We start from the raw sequence: 19,919 nt of genomic DNA on the forward strand, positions 1-19,919 counted from the left end.
ATCATCTCGTTTTTGGTTTTTCAGATCACTCTACAGGCGGCCTTCCGGAACTACTGGCTATCTCGACCGGCTTCCGTGGAATGTAGCTAAACGACGTTGGATGGCTTCTGCAACGAGCACCCGAGGCGGACCTACTCGGGGGAGGAGTTTCTCCTCGGACCAACAGGGGGGGAGGGGGCGCCTTGGGGGAAGTTGCCGAAGCAGGAATGGTACATGGATTTCTGTTGGCTGTAGGGACCAGTCATTAGAGTCATGTGGTTGGATTGGTGCGTGTAGGGGAGCTGTGGCACGCAACTCATTCCATATCGAGGGTTAGCGCAATAGATCTCAACAGGTTGCAGTGCTGAGCCATCCGCGCCTCCCTCACTTAAATTCCATTCCACGTATGTATGTATGACCTATGAAAGATGGATTACGTGGGCGTCATTTGAAGACAAGGATGCTGTCATCGCATGGCTTGTCTCTGCTGGTTCAGATTTTTACGAGTGCGGCATGCAGGATCTTCTTCATCGCTGGCTAAAATGCATAACAAATGGCGATGGCTACGCGAAGAAATAACTATATGTAGCTGCAATTTTTCTCTATTTAACTATCTTGTTATGCTCTGTGTATCTGTTTAGTTTTCATGAAAATAAATGGGAGGCTTACTTTAGGAACAACCCTTGTATTTATGTTTAAAGAAAGTGGTAGCTTATTTTTTGTTTTTATTTTGTTGGCTATTTTTGTTATAGTTGGTGTAGCTTTTTTGACTTTATTAATAAAATACACTCCTAAAAGACTAAAAAATCTAGAATAAACAAAAAATAAAACTAATTCCATCAAATATAATTTATCATTAGAGTGAATAAAACATGAATTAGATAATAAGATAGGAATAACTGACTATTCAATTATGCATGGACCTCCCCCTCCTCAAATAGAGGTGCCGTTAGTTTACAGATTTCTAAGCTTTACTTTACTCTCTCAGAAAGCCATGCTTCATGCCAGGTTTCTTACTGATAACATTGAGATATAAAGGGAACATTATAACAGAGAGGCCTCTAAATACCGTTTTAGTTTAAAACAGTGATGTCAACGCAAGCGCATTTTTCTGATCTTGACGTCGTGCGCGGGATCAAGCGCTAAGTATGGAAAGAGTAAGGTTTGTGTGTATGAATAAGCAGCCTGTTGGATTAAGAAAACAGTGCTGCACAAACTTCAAACGGAACGTGAAATTTTATGTCGTTATTTTTATATGGCTTCTTTCTGTTTAATATTATCTATATTGTCTGTAAAACAAAAGTACTAATACCAATTTCTTAATATTGCACTTGTGTTTTAAATGTTAATAACATAACAGAGAATTAAGAAGGAATATTCATATAAATTCCAAAGCAGTACAACTATACTGTACTAAATGGATGAAATACATCATTCATAAAGAAAGTGATATCCCAAAAAAAGATAAGTTGGAATTGATATTGATGGTACCTTTAGCCTTATAAAAGTAAGCAATAAATTAACCAGTACAAAGCAAAGTTACCTAGGTGCTGTATATGTTTTAAGTGTAACTAATATTACATAACAAAACTCTTATTGCATTATGCTTTTAAGCTGATATTGGTGAGCAACTTCCTATCATCATAATATTAAATTATTTTCTCGAAATGTGCTGAAGCTATAGAGCTGACATTTTTACAACACATGGGCACGTATCTTTTGCTTATGATGTAACAGTAGTTGCTTTGTTAATTCATTTCCTTACAAATAATTCCCATGCGAATATTTCCAAAATTTTCAATACACTATCTTCAGTAATACGTATTTATGGTATATTAGAGTTACGAAAACATACTTCAAGGCTACTAAATAAATAGGCCTATATCTTAAAATTTCACTTTTCTATAAAAAAAAAGTTGAGAAAATATTTATTTTGGATAAAAAAAATAAAACTTGTGAAAAATGAGCATTGAGATTAAAACTTACATTCTTATAATGAACTTATACTTCTCAGACAAATCTAAAAATTAACATGGATACAGTTTTAATAAGTTTTCTTCCCTTTATCTATTGAATCAGTTCTGGCCATCCCTGAATATAGCTCGACCAAGCGGCATATACTACCTCTCTCGTCTGTCTCTTTCCATTCCGCTGTAAAGCGCGCGCTTGCTCCCACGGGCATCAATTGACATGTCTGGTTTAAAAGGAACATTGAAAAAGAATTAAGAGTCAGCAAGCAATGTTAAGGAAACTCGAAAGACATATAAAAATGCGCTTTAAAAAACTAGTTAATGGATCCATGTAAAGTTAAAGCTGATCACCAAAAGACAACACAGATAAGTTTGATTACTAAAAGAAACTAAGAAAACCTTATCATTGTGACTAATAACACCATTATGTTTTATTGCACCACTAACTTATTATATCTGACCTGAAAACGAATTCCAACTCGATCAGAGTAGCAACTTGTGCAACAAGATGTTTCTATTATAGCTGCTTCTTGTTCATTATTAATGACTGTTTGGAATAGAAACGAAAGGGTCGCAGGTCAATCTACATACGATTAAATATATTTGTACTCTCAAGAAATTTCTGACACAAACCAGTTATAGTACTGTATACTTCAAGAATAAAATAACTCATTCGAAAATATTTTGTAAGTCACGAGACAATTGCAAGTTCGATAAATGTTACTAGCATGAGAAAGAATGCCGAAAAGAATTTAAATTATTGCTGGCAGTTGACATTTGAAATAAAGCGATCATAGGTCCATTCATTACATAATAAGCTATGAGTTATGGCTAATTTTCTTTACCAGAAGTACTGTGACAACAGACTGTCTTCCCAAAACGAAATAATTCTTATGAAATGGCTACATATGTGTGCATGTATTTTTGTACTCTTCATAATTAGAATACATGATCTGATTTTGAGAAAACTTCGTAAGCATTTATAAAAGCCCACAAATCTGGTTTTCACGAATTGTCAGTGTCTGCCGAAAGCAGGATGAGAACGTTATTTCTTTGAATTACAATCAGTAAAATTGTTCCTGCACTTCAATGCAATATACCGAGCGAGATGGCTCATGCGTTCCGCACGGAAGTCGCATTCTGGAGGTCCGCGGTTCAAATCCTCGGATTGACCAATCTGACTGTGATTTTTCCGTGGTTTTCCACTGTTACTTGGGCAAATTCTGGGTTGGAATTTTCATTGCCACAGAAATAATTTATATTTCAGATCATATCAATCATCTACATCATCTCATTCCATAGGCATATTCACGTCATGACGCACGTCTTCGTCGCTTGCAGGAGGGGCATCCTCTCCGAAACCGTCTCTGAGTTCCAATTCCTTTATTTAAAAATTATTATAGATCAGCATTTACGTTGGGATAAACAAATTGATGTTATGTGTACAAGTATACAAAAGAGAATTTATAAATTCATAATACTTCGAAAGTTTATCACTAAGGAGGTATTGAGAATATTTTTAGCTTTAGTACAATCATTAATACAATATGGTATAATAAATTGGGGTGGAGTAGCATCATCTGTATTTAATCCACTTATTTTATTACACAGAAGATTAATAAAAATTTGTCTAACCAAAAATATAGATTATTCAACAAATTTAATTTATGGAGATGTTTAAAGTATTAACACTTTTGAAGAAATTTATAAATATAGTTTACTAACTTACTACCACAGAAATCAAATAAAACAAATCTAATCGACATGAATATCGTACTCGAAGATAAAAGTCTACTTTTCCATTAATTGAGCCTAAATGTCGTACAAGTGCAGCTCTTAAACATGGTGCTAGTTTCGGCCCAAGACTTTATAATAAAATTACAAACCATTTTCCAAATTTGAAATATTTAAAATTGAAGCTTTTAAAAAGGAGATTTATAAAATTATTCATGTTATATAATATTAACAAATGTGTGTATTTTTTACCTTTTATTTCTGTCGACTACATTTATGTTTTTATTGAATATCACTGGCTTGTGTCTGATTGTCAATTTATATTAAATATGTTTTTTCTCCCTTTTTTTTTTTTGCTTTTGTGTGTTATTTATTGGTTTGAATTAAGTTACTTTGCTGTATTTAGTAAACTGTCCTTGTAAATTTTATGTTATATTATTGGCTAAGACCACACCGTACACGAGTCTGGCTCTTACGGTAGTGGCACAGTCTAGTACATAGTCACGAAACTCAATACGTAGTAAATATGCATAGATAGTTGCTAACCACTAGGATCGCTACTATCGCCTAATTATAGACAATGCGAAATAGTACCGGCACAGTCTATTGTTCCTAGCACCCTCACAACTCAAGCTTCGTGTCTGTATATACTAGACTGTGGTAGTGGCTAGAAACATTTTTGTTCTATAATTTTAATTTGTACTCACTAGCTAGCTAGTTAAATAAGTTAAATAATCCTTTCGCAATATCTCTGCCTGCATTCATTCCTTAAGAGCAATTCGGAGGGCGCTTTGACACCTTGGAAGTGAAAGATCTGTTCTTGGTCATAACACTATGAATGAATGAAGATCGATGGAATTGGTATTGATGTCTAACGAGGAAAACTCCAACTGCGACCTTGTTCACTACAGGTGTTACTGTGAAATTTTCCACAAGTACTAAATTGTATTCATATCTTACAATGGAAGTGCAATTTTCTTTTAGAAAACGGACTCACATTGGAAATGATATGGCGAAGACAATCGCAGCGCAAGGTAGGCTAATTAGGACGCACTTTCATTAAATGGAGGGCGGTACTGCCAGTACTGATGAATTGGCGCTCTACAATGTTGTAATGTGTTCATTAGAGCGCTCCTACTTCTGACCTTGACAGGCAAGAAATGTGATTAAGCAGCGGCGTTAACATGCCACGCGGATTCTCCCCGTAAATCAAATTCACCGCTATTAATTAGAAAACCGTGACGTAAAAAATGGAGGCATTAATTACAACTGAGACTACCAATTATTACAACCTTCAAGTCCAGAAAGCTAAAACGAATGCTACTGGTTGTGAGGAATTAAAACTTTATCCTCTGCTGACGCTCCGCATCTGTCCAGCATCTGTTCGGTAATTCAAGATAGGCCTACTGTCATTGTTAATTAATTATGAAATAATAATCCAATCTGTAGTTAAAGTGCTACATTACAATTTCTGTCGCAAACGTTAACTGACGCGAGTCGTTCTCATCAGTTCAGTGGTTAACGTGCTAGCCGGTAGATCCAATGTTCATGGGTTCAAATCCGATCAAGGGCGACAAAATTCTTATCATGGCTTACTCTAAGGCAGTGGTAGGCAAAATGAACGCAACCCACAAGACAGGATTTAAATGGCAACTAGGCCTACATACAGCATATTCCGAATCTCACCGGACCGGTGGACAACAATGACGTCACGCTGCAACGAAATAGCTACAAAACTGCTGGAAGGATCGATGGCTGTCATGGCCACTGTATAAGTTGTTGTCTGTGCTACGCTAGCAAAATTTTGAGAAATTTCCGTACTGCCATCTCGTTCAAAGAAAAGAGAGCATAAACAATTTATTTCCTGAACCGGTAGTAATAACTGGTCCGTTGATATGTTCGCTCATAAGCCATTAACATATTGTTTTTACGTTGTGCTCATTACAAACAATACAGCAGAACTAAAGCAGAACACACCGCCATGACACAACAGTGCACGATGTCATTCGTCTGCTAATTCCCGCCCTATACAAGAACCAATCAGATTCACTGATGGGGGCTTATGGAGACTGCCACCACCTCTGCAAGCTGATGGCACCGGTGCGACACCGGTGGAGCATCAGTTACGCCATCGGTGAAATTCGGAACACCGTGATGGCATCAGATTGCTCAGCGCTGAGATTCGGAATACGCTCATACTGTGGGAGGGGTTGCACTCTACAGTGCAGTGACGGATTTACAGACAGTTGCGCCACTACACTCCTACCTACCATATGTAATTAGAATAGCCCATTCACGTGATATTTAATTAATCATTTTTCAAAGCAATTTCTTCGAAATTGGAATTTATATCTGTGTATGGTATTTTCAGTTGCGCAAGGAGATGAGCATGCTTAAGCGGGATCTGTGGCTGGACTTTATAAATTTCATTTTAGAAAACAGCTGTTCGCACTGGTAGGTTGATGAATACATACCGTCATTTCCCATAACTATGGTCCTGGAACACAACTATGGTCCATGATACAGCCATTCAAAGATCATTGTAGAAGTAACATAGACCGTTCGTAGATAGCTGCAGTGACTTGACTTCAAACTACAGTACAGCAAGAACATAGATAAACGAGGTACTACGTTATAGAGTACAAAATTTGAATAGTTGTATCGTGGACAATAGTTATGTTCCAGGACCATAGTTATGGGAAATGACGGTACTCATTATTTTTTAAGCAAACTGTCTAAGCAGTGGATATGTAGTGCTGGACATCTTTTAAAAACTTTAGCCCAGTAGACCTTCATATTCTGCTTTCAAGAAGCCATCATTCTGCAAATCCAGTACCTCTAACTGCAATTCTGGGATAACATTTTCAATTTAAACATGAAAAGGAGTGGCAAAAATATTGAAATCTTTCTCCATCCTTTGAAAATCACTGAACTGTGTTCTTTGAACTCGTATAACAGGTGATCTATTTTAAGAATGTACATATTTAAGTTCGCGTCCTGAATATTTGTAACTGATCCTAAACATGAGAAATGAAAGAACCGCCTTTCTTGTAAGTGTGATATCCCCTCTATTCATATGATTCTGCGAAAGACATTGTGTCACTAATGAAGCTCCGAAGTACAGCAATCCAGTATAATCCGCCACGTACACGCGCAGTATTTTCATGGAGTGGGGGAAGGGGAAAGTAGGGAGTAAGTTTGATGCTTCGCTGAGGTCTGACGTCACTGCGGAATTGCCGCAGGAATGCCCACCATTGCTCCAAGGGAAAAGTACGAGGGACGGTTTAAGCTGGGCGCACACTTATCTAGCAAAACTGCTTTAAGCAGAAATGTTCTTGCATAAAGCATAAAAGTTTTTGCTCTAACCGAAAACAACTTTGTTTTTTCCAAAAAAAAAAAATGCTTTAAAACATTTTTGCTAGGAACAAAAACGTTGGTTTTTTTCCGAGAACATTAGAGTCATGGCAAACTAGGAGCAGAAACATAAATCAGTCTTGCAATGGCGGTGAAGGATGTGGTTGTAGTGTTATGGCACTGGACGGACTCGGGTTGAAGTTCAGGTTCGGACCGGGCTAGGACCTTAAAGAAACGAAAATATATAGGCTATATTTTGTTCGTGAATTATGTACTAATTTAAAAAATAATACGAAGATTTTAATGCATACACGAATAAATGACCACTCGGCACCCAATCAGAACAATAAACTACCGGTACGATAAGTTATTATTTATTTAATTTATTTTATGCTCGACAATGCCGAAATGTAGTAATTATACACCTGGTAGCAGTCCTTTAATGCATGTCATTAAAGTACAGGTGTTCAGCCAATGACAAGTCAGCTTTGTACCGTTATAAAACCTCAGCCAATGACAAGTCAGCTTGGTACCGTTATAAAAGCGCAAGTATCGATTATTCTCGGATGTGCAATCGAAAGAGAATTAGCGAAAAGTCACGGAGGCTGGAAATCCAATACTGTCGCAGAAGGTTATGTTTTGTTACTACAATAATTAGCGTTAATTGTAAATAATATTCAAATAAATTCAATTTGTCATCTCGTTTTTCAATGTCTAATTTAATTTGAATGTTATATCAAAGTTAATATTTAGTTTACTCTGTAGGTTCTTATAGGCTATCAAGATCAATGTGGACATCTGTTCCTCGGAAAAAATCAATACTTTCGCGTCTGCGCACATCTCACAATTTACGAGGTATTGCTCAAGGTCAGTTAGATACAAATAAAATGAATAATTTCAAGTTAGAAATATGGTCGAGCATAAAAAGTCGTATGAAACTCGCCTATAATGGTAATTAAGAAGCTCGTATGAAAATTATGAAATTCGCTTACGCTCGTTTCATAAACATCCGTACTCGCTTCTTAATTACTATCATTATAGGCTCGTTGTATAATACTATTATTTAACTAGCTAGCTCGTGAGTACAAATTAAAATTATAAAACAAAAATGTTTCTAGCCACTATGCCTACCGTAAGAGTCGACTTCGTGTTCGTAATGGCATTTGTATCGTCTCGACTGTCAGACACAGAGCACTGATTATTTGTTTTACCTGGCAGACTGGTAGATTACTCTTGGAGTGACATCTCACCAATGATTAATATAGAAATGCCGCACACTTATCTAGCACGATACACAAAAACCGTGTACAGCATGTTTAAGCAAGTTTAAACATGATTGAGCAAAGTGCAAGAACGTTAAAAATTGAAGTAGTACCTACATTTTTAAATTGGGCACCTGAAGATATCACCGCTTGATGGCCTATTATCAATGTACGCACAATCGAAACAAAGAAGCAGCAGTTGCAAGATGGCGATCCGAGCATTGATGCATGTTTGCCTCGGAATGATCATGTTGAAACGAAGACTCGTCACCTGTGACTATCCCGGCTAGCATAAACTACCGTTCCCTTCATTCTGTCTGTTGGGATCAAGTCGCTAACATGCTGCACATTTGCCTCCATTAAAATCTGCACTGATCGACCAGCTAAGTGTTCAATACTTGTCCACTCTTCAGCGAATTTCTGCAACCAATAGACTAATATTTGTAGATAGCTTGACGTGACAGGCAATGCCCAATATAAACGGGCAGCATCTCATGAATATCCTTTGATGCCAGACCTTTTGCCCAGAAAAATCGAACAATGTAGCGCTGCTCGTCAATAGTACACTCGTGTAGGTGTCGCCATCTGCAATTGCTGCTTGTTTGTTTCGCTTATGCGCATATGGATCACTTTGACACCTGGACAATGTTACAATCTAGCAGTGGTAGTTTTAAGAGCTTCACTAAATAATGTAGTTTGTGATAGTTTTTGGAGCTTCACTAAATAATGTAGTTTGTAACTTACTACCTTACCTGTGTAAAACTGGAAGTCAGGAAGAAAAGTGTTTCAGATTTACAATATGAAAAATGAACCCGGTTACAGGAAAAATTTGTAAGCCACTTTTCGTCCACCTTGAACTTCGACGTTGAATAATCTCTACAATTGAAAGCGTCGTTAATAAATACTGCTTTAACTTATGCGAGTCGTAACACAGCCAGTGGTTACACCACAGTCCACTTCGACTGTATATTATCTGAGCAGCAATAAACCCTGCGTGCTTAAAATTCAGTTTAGAAATCATATTCTAAGGAGCAAACGTAACAATCATTTCAAAAAATTTCTCTGGGCAAAGAGGATAATGTTAACAAGAATTTGAGGGAGGTGAGATATGATGCTAGGGACTGGATTAATCTTGCTCAGTATAGGGACCGATGGCAGGCTTTTATGAGGGCGGCAATGAACATTCGGGTTCTCAAAAGCCAATTGTAAGCAGGCCTAAGTATTATTATTAATATTATTATTATTATTATTATTATTATTATTATTATTATTATTATTTTCAAACATGAAAGTAACTGAATTATATAATTGGTTATCAAAGTTCATAGAATATTCAGAAGCCATGAGGTGTTATTGGAGCAAGTGGAATGAAAGCGGCAATGATAACCGAAGTACTCGAGACAGTCTGCCAGACAGCAACATTCTCAGTAAGATAGCTGAGATTCGATCTCCGGAGCCTGTAGTGAGAAGCCGCCAACTTACTAATACTACAGTTGGACCTAGCTATATGCCCTTGTATAAGAAGGGATAACCTCTAAGGCGAACATCAATGCCAAAATCAAACGTCTTTTCTGCACAAAAACGTAATTTCCATTCAGCTCATACCAACGTCACAGACCAAACGCCGAACTCCAACGCGAATGAACTGAAAAGAAATCACGAGGGAAGCCTTACATTTCCAGACTTCTACGTCATCCAGCGAGACGAAAAGAAGCGAGAGAACAAGTCTATGATGCAGTCAGTATTTTTCCTTTGGGGGAACGGAACCACAACTTAAGCCGGATTGAGCTAACGTAATTTAGTTTCAAATGTTTGTTCTACTCAGACTGCGTAAGCATTCAATAAGACTCTAAATTTAGAGAAGTTGACGAACGAATATTTCCGGCTATGTACAGTGTCCGTCAGGAGACAAAAGGTTTCGTTCAGATAAATGTCGTCGGTATTTTACTGTCATAGATTGAACCAACTGCCGAGGAAACAGTGTATAGGTACATTTCCTCTAGATCGAGTGTGGAAAGGTCTTGTATTGCGTAGTATGAACAGAAAAAACAGGCTAATTAGAACATTAGTATACAGCTGACTTCCATTCAGTCCAGTTCAGTTTATTTTGTGGCAATGCATATTACAAAGGTAAATATTCACTTGAATGACCACTAAGGAGGAAAAAATCGTACATGTTTACGGTAATATCCTGACTTCCGACAAAATTCTTAATGAGGCCTAGGCCTACTATTCAACAATCCAGAATTCAGTGAAAAAAGTGAGAAAAATCGGTTCATTCTTAAATAAAAGGAAGGCGCATCAACTGTACCCTAATTGAAGAAAATCTTTATGGTATACGTTGTGCCTAGAGCTGTCTCCAATGAAATCGTAAAGAGAATTAGCTCAGCAAGTCAACAGGCAGATGTATCTAAGACGTCAACTTGGAAAGAGACGAAATTGTTAAACTGGAACCTTATAAATAGAATCCCATGAAAGCAGTTTTATTTTTGAGGAAAATTCTTTTTAAAGTTTCAAGGTTTCTGTGTTATTGCCCATTTCGAGGTGTTATTTTAAAATTATTCTGGATATATAGAAGTGTATGTAAGTTCTATAATTCTGGCTTTATTAGACCTAAAACACTAGTATATTGTATAGGCTAATTTATGCAGCATTTTCAGCATGAATTTTCAGTTTTTACAATTGATATAAAGTTTAACACACTAATACATATAATACTGGGATTCTAGCTAACCTTCTAATTTTCAAGCAAAATTTACCTTCTGAGGAAAAGCAACCACCATGAGTCATTATTACTCAAAGAAGTAAGTGCTGTTCTATTGTCAGCTTATTCGAACTTCGAGCAGCATGCACTTTCGTGACAAACGTATAGGTCTACTTATTTTTTACCAGAGACCAACTTTTCGTAAGTTCATAGTGAGTGACAGAAATTTCAAAGGCCCTAATTATGTCTGCAAGAATTAACGAATTAAATATAGTATGGTACGATATAAGCAAATCAATAATTCAAATCCAAAAATAATATGCGTTATCTTCATTTTATCTTATTAAATATTAAGCGAGGTTTTCTATTCTTTTAGATAAATTCACTAGTGCTTTCCCTAGTGAATTATCGACAAAATGAAAACCTTCTGTGCTATTACCTATTAATAGTATCTCAAAATCGGTGTTTGAGAAAATAAAAACCAGTTCAAAATGAAACATCCATGCCGACGTTCAGTTTTGTAAATTTTAGGACTAACTTTCAAAACCTGATGTCCTTTTTCAGAAAATACACTTCAGATGCCAAAAACTTACATCTCTGCAATGAACAAAATATTTTCTGTGGTGAAAAATTATTATTATTATTATTATTATTATTATTATTATTATTATTATTATTTTCTATAGATTCATATAAAATTTCACTATAGAAAATCTTCGTTTATTACAGAGACCCATATTTTATTTGTAGTATTTTCTGAAAATGGAAATGTCAGGTTTTGAAAATTTGCTCATCATTTATGGTTTGATTCTTTTCTCCAGAATGGCATTCCATTTCTCTTGTCTCTTTGGTTCTTCTGTCTCCATGGCAATGTGGTGAAAAAAGAGAAGGCCAAAACTTAATACAATTTGTTTATGATAAGAAATTCGCTTTAAATTATACGGTATTGAGTTAATTTTGAAGTTCTTTACAATGATTTCGCGGTGTTTTATTAGTAATCCACGATTGGACAGAAGCCTGGTACAGTGGAACTCCACAAATAGACGCTCACTCTCATATACTTCACGATACAAGGTACGTCAACGCACCCTGTCCCACGCTGCACAGGGCTAACCAGTTGAACCAGTGCAGTAGTGTGCAGACACTCGTACACGTTGGCAGCATGGGAGGGAACGAAAAATGTGTGCTTATGTTGAAGCAGAAGTTACAAATATTGGAACGGTTTAAAAAAGGTGAATCAGTCAGAGCCATCCCTCAAGAATTTGACATTTCAATCAGAACAGTGCATGGGACAAAACAAAATTCATCTAAATACGAGGCATTCTGTAGTGATTATAAGGAGCTTTATTATTATCAGTTTAATTAGGATGAAAACACAGCTTATTTTGTGTAATTTCCTAAATTTAATCAATAAGGATGATTTATGTTCTCTCTTGAAAGGTATACACCATTTTAAAATAATTTAATACACAAACATAACTATTACAAGAAATGCTGAATAAGTTTTTGTAGCTTTATTCTCTTCAGCTCTAATCAACAATGACAATAATCCAGGTTTCCAGGCGACGATAGAAAAGAAAAGATGCGAAAACAAATGAATGTGGTGTATAAACAATTGAATGATCTTTCATATATATATATATATATATATATATATATATATAATTTGAATTGGTAATGGAAATTACGGGGAAAAGGCTGAACGGATTTTAATAAACGGCCCCCCATTTTGAAGCTTGGAACCCAAAGTTTTTCGGAAAAATAGTAGTTTTCAGTGAAATGTCAATTTGCCTGCATAATTTTCCTATTTTCCAAAATCCATCTGTCGTCAGTTTTGAGAACTAGCTAATTGCATTTAGGAGAAGCGAAGCGAGCATCAAGTCGGCCGTGTTGCATATCAGAATAAAACAAACACACACTACAGTAAACAATATTACACGAAGGCCATGATATGCAAGAATGCTGACATATTTAGAGCTCAAATTAAATTGGTTATTAAAAACTTAACTTACTAAAAATAATTTACAGGTTCGATTCTGTGGTGTGTAATTTTCTGGGCACAGCTGTGTATTGGATATTAAAAATTACAAAACTTGAAGTGCTTTGATGACATTAATACTATTACAAATGAAATATTATTGTAGTTAATGCCGTGATGTGACTATTTTTCATTAATTATACATATTAATGTTATATTGATGACATGAAAGTGAAACGTTTTGGGGTTATATAAGTAGATGTAGAGAATAACTTAAATTAGATTTTGATTTCTATATTTTACTGAGTGGCAGCTATATAGTATATGTTACTGAAAGCTATAAAACTTACGTAAGATAATGATATTATTAAAAATCAAATATTTTTATAGTTATTAATCAAGTGGGGTTGGGTCTTTTTCATATATTTAATGGCGGTGTGGTGTAGATATTTATATGCGTGGTTCTCTTCAGTGTTGGCTCGAGAGAGAGTATCTTTCATTATTATGGAAGCAAATAACTTTCAGAATGTCTGGTATTCTTTATTGAAAATAAATCTGAAAAATGTTTATTTGAACGTCTAATGAACTTAGTTTGCAGCATTTGCTGCACAAGCCACTAGTTTAAGTATAAACATATCAGGGTGCCATTTGAAATTTTAAAGTGGGAGTGATAGGGGGTGGGAGGTGAAATCTAAAATGCATTTAAGCCAGGTTTCTGAATTTCCCCCTCATTATCTAAATTTACGTGTTGTTTTTTGTTTAAACAGAAATCAATTTAATTAACTAGTTATTTAGAGTGGGAAGTTTTGAAATGAAAGCCCTGTATATAGATACATTTAGACAGATTTTCCTTCAAAAGTTTTATGTTTCAGATGTATCACGTATATACTGTATTATACTTAATCACGGATTTGTTTTGTTTTATATTTTGCATATACTGCAACATATTATTTAAAATTATGTACGTTAATTATTTACGTGATCGGGGTCCATTATTCTGTAGCTTACCAGTAATTGAGATTTCATCTGACCGCCTTACGAGGGCTGTGCAGATATAGTTGGACGGTGGGGTTGCCACCTTTCAGCATTCCAACCTGCATGGTTTTATTTCAGGGTACATGGATGTCTCATATTTCAAGGATGCAGGAGGACAGGATACCATATAAGTTTTGGAAATATAAACCTCGGGGAAGAAGAGATATTGGAAGACCAGCTAAAAGATGGATGGACCAATTTCAGTAGCTGCTACAGGAATCAATTTCCTAATGCATGAAGGATGATGATGATGATGAATTATTTACGTTTCGGTCCGCACGCCATAAAAATATTGTACAGCCCTTATGTTTACCATTTTCCGCAGCACTCTGTAGAAAGACAGAGTTCGTACCTCGTCTCGCACACGGGCCACTGCTGTGTCTATTTGTGAAGTTCCACTGTACTAAAAAAGATTACGTAGCACGCATCGCATTATGTTATCGTTCGTAGCATGTCACGCTCGCTGGTTACGAATGTGAACTTCTCTCTCCATATCAGAGCTTGTTTTACCATAAGCCAAGATATCATTTATTTACTGTAACTGAAATTCGCTCCGAAGTATTTCGACACCAAGAAACGTATCTTATCATTAGTCCCCTGAACTGGTTTACAGTGTAGTGTTTAGAATACGCAACACGAGGCCTAGATACTGTATGTCGGCAACTAACCAATTAGTACTATGTAAGAAATAGCTGCAACAAGCGCAACAAATGTAGACGTGGCAGCAGAAGAATGCGCTCTAGGAAAATAAATATTATCATCGGCTTCTTTTATAGGAAGGCGAAGAAGGTGACACGCTGTATACAGTTAAGTGTCTTGTATATAAAACATGTAGTCATAAAAGCAGCAGAAGCTAATGAAACAGGCGACCTCTGTGTAATTTGTCTGACTGGAAGCATGTTTACAGCAGATGAGAGATATCACCGAAGCCTCCGTTGTGTATACACATGACCGCATGAATGCAGGATTACAGATAGCGAAGTCAAAAGTTGTGACCCTGACAAAAACAACTGTACATGTTTGCAAGTTTTATAAATATGCCAACTACATTGCTATATATATAACTAGTGACGTGTATATACCTCCAAAAGTTTTGTCTGACTTCGAGCAAGGTCACGGCTTGTCTCTTGACATGAGGGACACTTCTATTGTGCATAGGCAGCATTCTTGCATCATGGGGAGACAGACACCGTTATCTGTGCAACTGAATCAGCTTTTAAGTTATAAACCAACTCCACATCCATTTGCCACTGCGAAAGGACAAAGTTCCTTTCAATGTGCAGGATGATATAGTCCGGTTCAGCTTACTTAATACCCTAAGGCAGCGTTTCTCAAACTATAGTCCGCGGACCACCTTTGGTCCTCCATCATGTCTGTCCTTGTGGTCCTTCAAAAAAGACAGAAGAAAAAATAAAATCCAATCGAATTGCGTATCACACTATAGCTGAAAATCTCAGAGTTTGTAAATGACATATAGCAATCGCCTTTCACTTTTTCTCCCAGTACTGACATTTTATGAAATTTTTTTACCCTACCCGTCTATCGCCTTCCCACTCTACTCTCAGCAACAAAAGAGGGATTTAAAGCACTATAAACGTGGTGTTTCTCGCCATTTTTTCAGTGCAAATCTGGCGCTGTGCCTGTTACCCAGCTAGGGACCACCGGAATTCATAATAGGACCAAAGTACCGAACCTTTTCATGTATTTATGATTTTCTTAATAGTTTTGCCGATCCCAGTCTGCACATTCAAATGGTTATGCACTGCACGTCGTACACCAATAATAGAACATGCAAAATTGCATCTTTACTTGTTGAAAATCGGGCATGTTTTTGCATTACTTTTTTTTTATTTCTGGTTTTGCAAATGACGATATAAGAAATTTTCTTCTATTAACATTAACTTAATTACTTAATACTAATATAAAATTAAATGGATTAAATTAATTTTAATTAATTATTTCTATATTAAAATGTAAGTATACCGGTATTAAAATATGGTACATAAATGATAAATTTGCTTTCGAAGGGAACAAGAGTAAGGTGGTCCGCGGAACTGTTCTGATTTAAAAAAGTGGTCCCCATTTCAGAAAAGTTTGAGAAACGCTGCCCTAAGGGTGAAACCTAACCTTTTTTCCCCCATTACTACATAATCTAGTGGATTATGGTGATTTTATAGTTTGCAGGTTGAATTTTCTTTTGCCAACTTCGTTTCGAATTTCGGTACTGAGAAATACTACAACTGGTAGTGATTTTATAACTGTTATGTTGGCAGCAGTAACACAAATTGTCAGTAGTTTAAATTCTGAAAATTCAAATTGTTCTAGATTTCTCAGCCCATTACTGGAAGCTAGTGAAATTTGAACATACTACTAATTAATTAATAGCAGTATTAATATTAATCCCACACTTTCTCAAGTCGAAATTGCGATAGGAAATCTGAAAAAGTATAAGTCTCCAGGTATTGATCAAATTCCAGCAGAATTAATACAAGAGGGTGGAAGCGCATTATCTAGCGAAATTTATAAACTTGTACTTGCAATTTGGGAAAAGGAAATTGTACCAGAACAATGGAAGGAGTCCATAATCGTACCTATTTTTAAGAGCACATGATGAAGAGAAAAATAATTAAATCTGTTGCAGCCACAATCTACACATATAATGTAATGCAATAATATTAAGCTTAATAAAATGACGAAAAATAATCTCAAAATCACTATTACGATTGTTCCGGCAGTGGAAAAGGCCTTGGACATTTTGACGTTAGACATTTTAGCCATTAGATGATGTATATATGAGAAATTTTTCTAGACATTCTGGCCTAGATCAAATGGCAATAAAGTAATAGTTCTTTCAAATAAGACATTCTTTGGTACTAGACATTTTTTCTTTAGACATATTGCCTGTGGATCAATTTTTAATGGATTTTGTGGCAGCAATGCATTGGCTGCTGTTGAGGAATACACATTACTTTTTCCCAATCGAAGGGTTCCATCAGCTGTATGTTTTGCCGTGTATACCGACTGTTATCTGAAACTATACCGGTACCTGATATGAATTTACAATTCATGGAATCCATAAGAAGGGCAACCTTAGTAGTTTTTCTTATGTAATTATTTTATTGCCTTACCGAGTTTGTACTTAATTATGAAATAAACTTATTTGAACAATATTTTGCAATTCATTTTTTTGTAGTTTTCAGAGAAGTCTGTATTGTATATTAAAAGTATTTATTTCAGTCACTGACTTCACAGCATATGTTTAAGGTGTTAAACCTTTGCATTACATGTTTAAAAGACGCATGAACGTTTTCGTTGGACTACGCCAACATCATCAGATACGACGTACATTTCAGCAATATCAATAATCTCTACATAATCTCGACAAATACAAAACATATTTAGTGGCATGCAAGATAAAACATACTAAAAACCAACATGGTTATGATACGCATTGACATTCTTGTATGACTGCCCTTACTATCAATTAATTAAAATACACGTGTAAGTTGCAAAATATATATGTTTGCAATCTTCACACAAGGAATAATGAAGTAACATGATATAAAAGGAATACAAAATAATATATAAAACTAAGGTAATTATGTATTATGAGTGTGAATAGTTGCAAATTACAGTATTTAATTACATTTATTACATTCATATTTTTGTTTCCCAATAATGCACATATTTCAACCATTCAGAACGTGTGTATCATGGTGTGTGTCTCGTAATTTGTCTTAAATGTTTTACAAATTAATATGGTTGTCTTACAAATGCCAATATATTATAAGTTGGGTTGTTTAATGTTGATAGTAATGTGTATTTAATTTGACGATGATGCTGTTCATCCAATCTGGAAATAATTGCAATCAGTAAGTTGATGACCCAATTTTAAACAATTTTAAAATTCACACTCATAACACATAATTACCTTAGTTTTATATATTATTTTTTGTATTCCTTTTATATCATGTTACTTCATTACTCCATGTGTGAAGACTTGCAACTTACACGTGTATTTTAATTAATTGACAATAAGGACAGTCATACAAGAATGTCAATGCGTATCATAACCATGTTGGTTTTTAGTATGTTTTATCTTGCATGCCACTAAATATGTTTTGTATTTGTAGAGATTATGTAGAGATTATTGATATTGCTGAAATGTACGTCGTATCTGATGATGTTGGCGTAGTCCAACGAAAACGTTCATACGTCTTTTAAACGTGTAATGCAAAGGTTTAACACCTTAAACATATGCTATGAAGTCAGCGACTGAAATAAATACTTTTAATATATTATTTGAACAACACAAGATACATTTCAATAATGTACCATACCACAATGTTCTAAAACGCAGAAATACTTCTATAATGCCTCTCTCCGTTTAAAAGCTCGCCCTTCAAATGGCATGCTAAATACTTTTTTTTTTTTTTTGCTATCAGGAATGTTAAAAATTATATTTTACTAAACCTCACGAAATAGAAAATTTTACCACTGAACAATTCTTTCAAACTACGTAGTTTCCTGTGTGACCGGTGCACAATGTTGCAAGGATATCATTTTACAGGCACTGATAGTCATATCTAAAGTATAAACTGCTTTTTACCTTGTGATATATTTATCAGAAATAACTACAGCTTTTCTGACTGGAATATTTTACATGGTGGAATGAAATGGAAGGAATTGAATTTACGAGAGGGGGCACTATGGCCTAGCACTGCAACCTGTTACGATCTATTGCGCTAACCCTCAAGCTAGGCGCATTCCCAAACCCACACCGGCTGATTACACTAAGGATCGCTGCGTACCTAGGTTTCAAACAGGCAACCCCCCCCCCCAACTCCTAGGCTAGCCCCCTCCGTGCGTTGCTAGTCGGCGATCGGGAAATGCTATGGAACGATGACGAAATGGAGAAACAGTGACGCAATGATGTAGATGCCTAATATGGGGAAAAACGGAGAACCCCCAGAAAACCCCCAACTGCGACCTTGTCCGCCACAAGTGTCACTATGGATTTTTCAGCCACCGCGGGAGAGTTATTTTAAGTGACTATTACACTTTTACTATGTCACACTACTTTTGACCAATAAAACGGTACGAAAGGACGTCTTTCAACTAATCGTGGCTGCTTATCGCACAATTTTATCGCGTCCCTAGCATTTGTTTAATTTTATCGCGTCCCTAGCATTTGTTTATTTATGTCACTACCATAGCATTTGTTTCTTTGTTTGCCAACATTTCAAACTGCACTGGTCTGGACGTCAAAAAACAGAAAATTACAAACCAGTCCAGTCGATGCACAGTACTTTCAAATATGACTCGCATTGGCATTCAAGAACAAGAATTAATAAAGATCACTGAACATATATGAAGAGCACCATTCGGAAATCCTGAATAAGTTGAGGGATACACCATGTACATCAACGAGTTCACTTCTTTTACGCACACGTCCAGTATAACATTAACTGAACCACCGGCCACTAAAACATTCACATTTGAAAATTGTACTTTCAATAATTGTTTCTTTTAAAATTATTCATGTTTATTTTTTATTTCATCATCGATAATTAAAACGTTTCTTGTTTATTTAATCATCCCTAATTAAAACTTTTCTAACACTTGTTTATATTATTTAGGTTATGTTTGCTATAGCTTCTGCTATATGATATTATGGATAGTCACGTATCAGAGATTGTTTAATACTAAGTTTTATTGAAAATCATCTGTCAAGTGACGTTGATTATTGGGATCCGGATGATTGAAGTGTTCCACTCGCAGATTTATCGATAAAATCAAAACCTCTAGTGAGATTACTGTTGATAATAATCTATTATACAAAGCATACGTAATTGACACAATATAATTTTCAAACCGAAATTTCAAAATATAGTAGCCTTCCA

The sequence above is a fragment of the Periplaneta americana genome, chromosome 12 (assembly GCF_040183065.1).
Source record: "Periplaneta americana isolate PAMFEO1 chromosome 12, P.americana_PAMFEO1_priV1, whole genome shotgun sequence".
Taxonomy (NCBI): Eukaryota; Metazoa; Arthropoda; class Insecta; order Blattodea; family Blattidae; genus Periplaneta; species Periplaneta americana.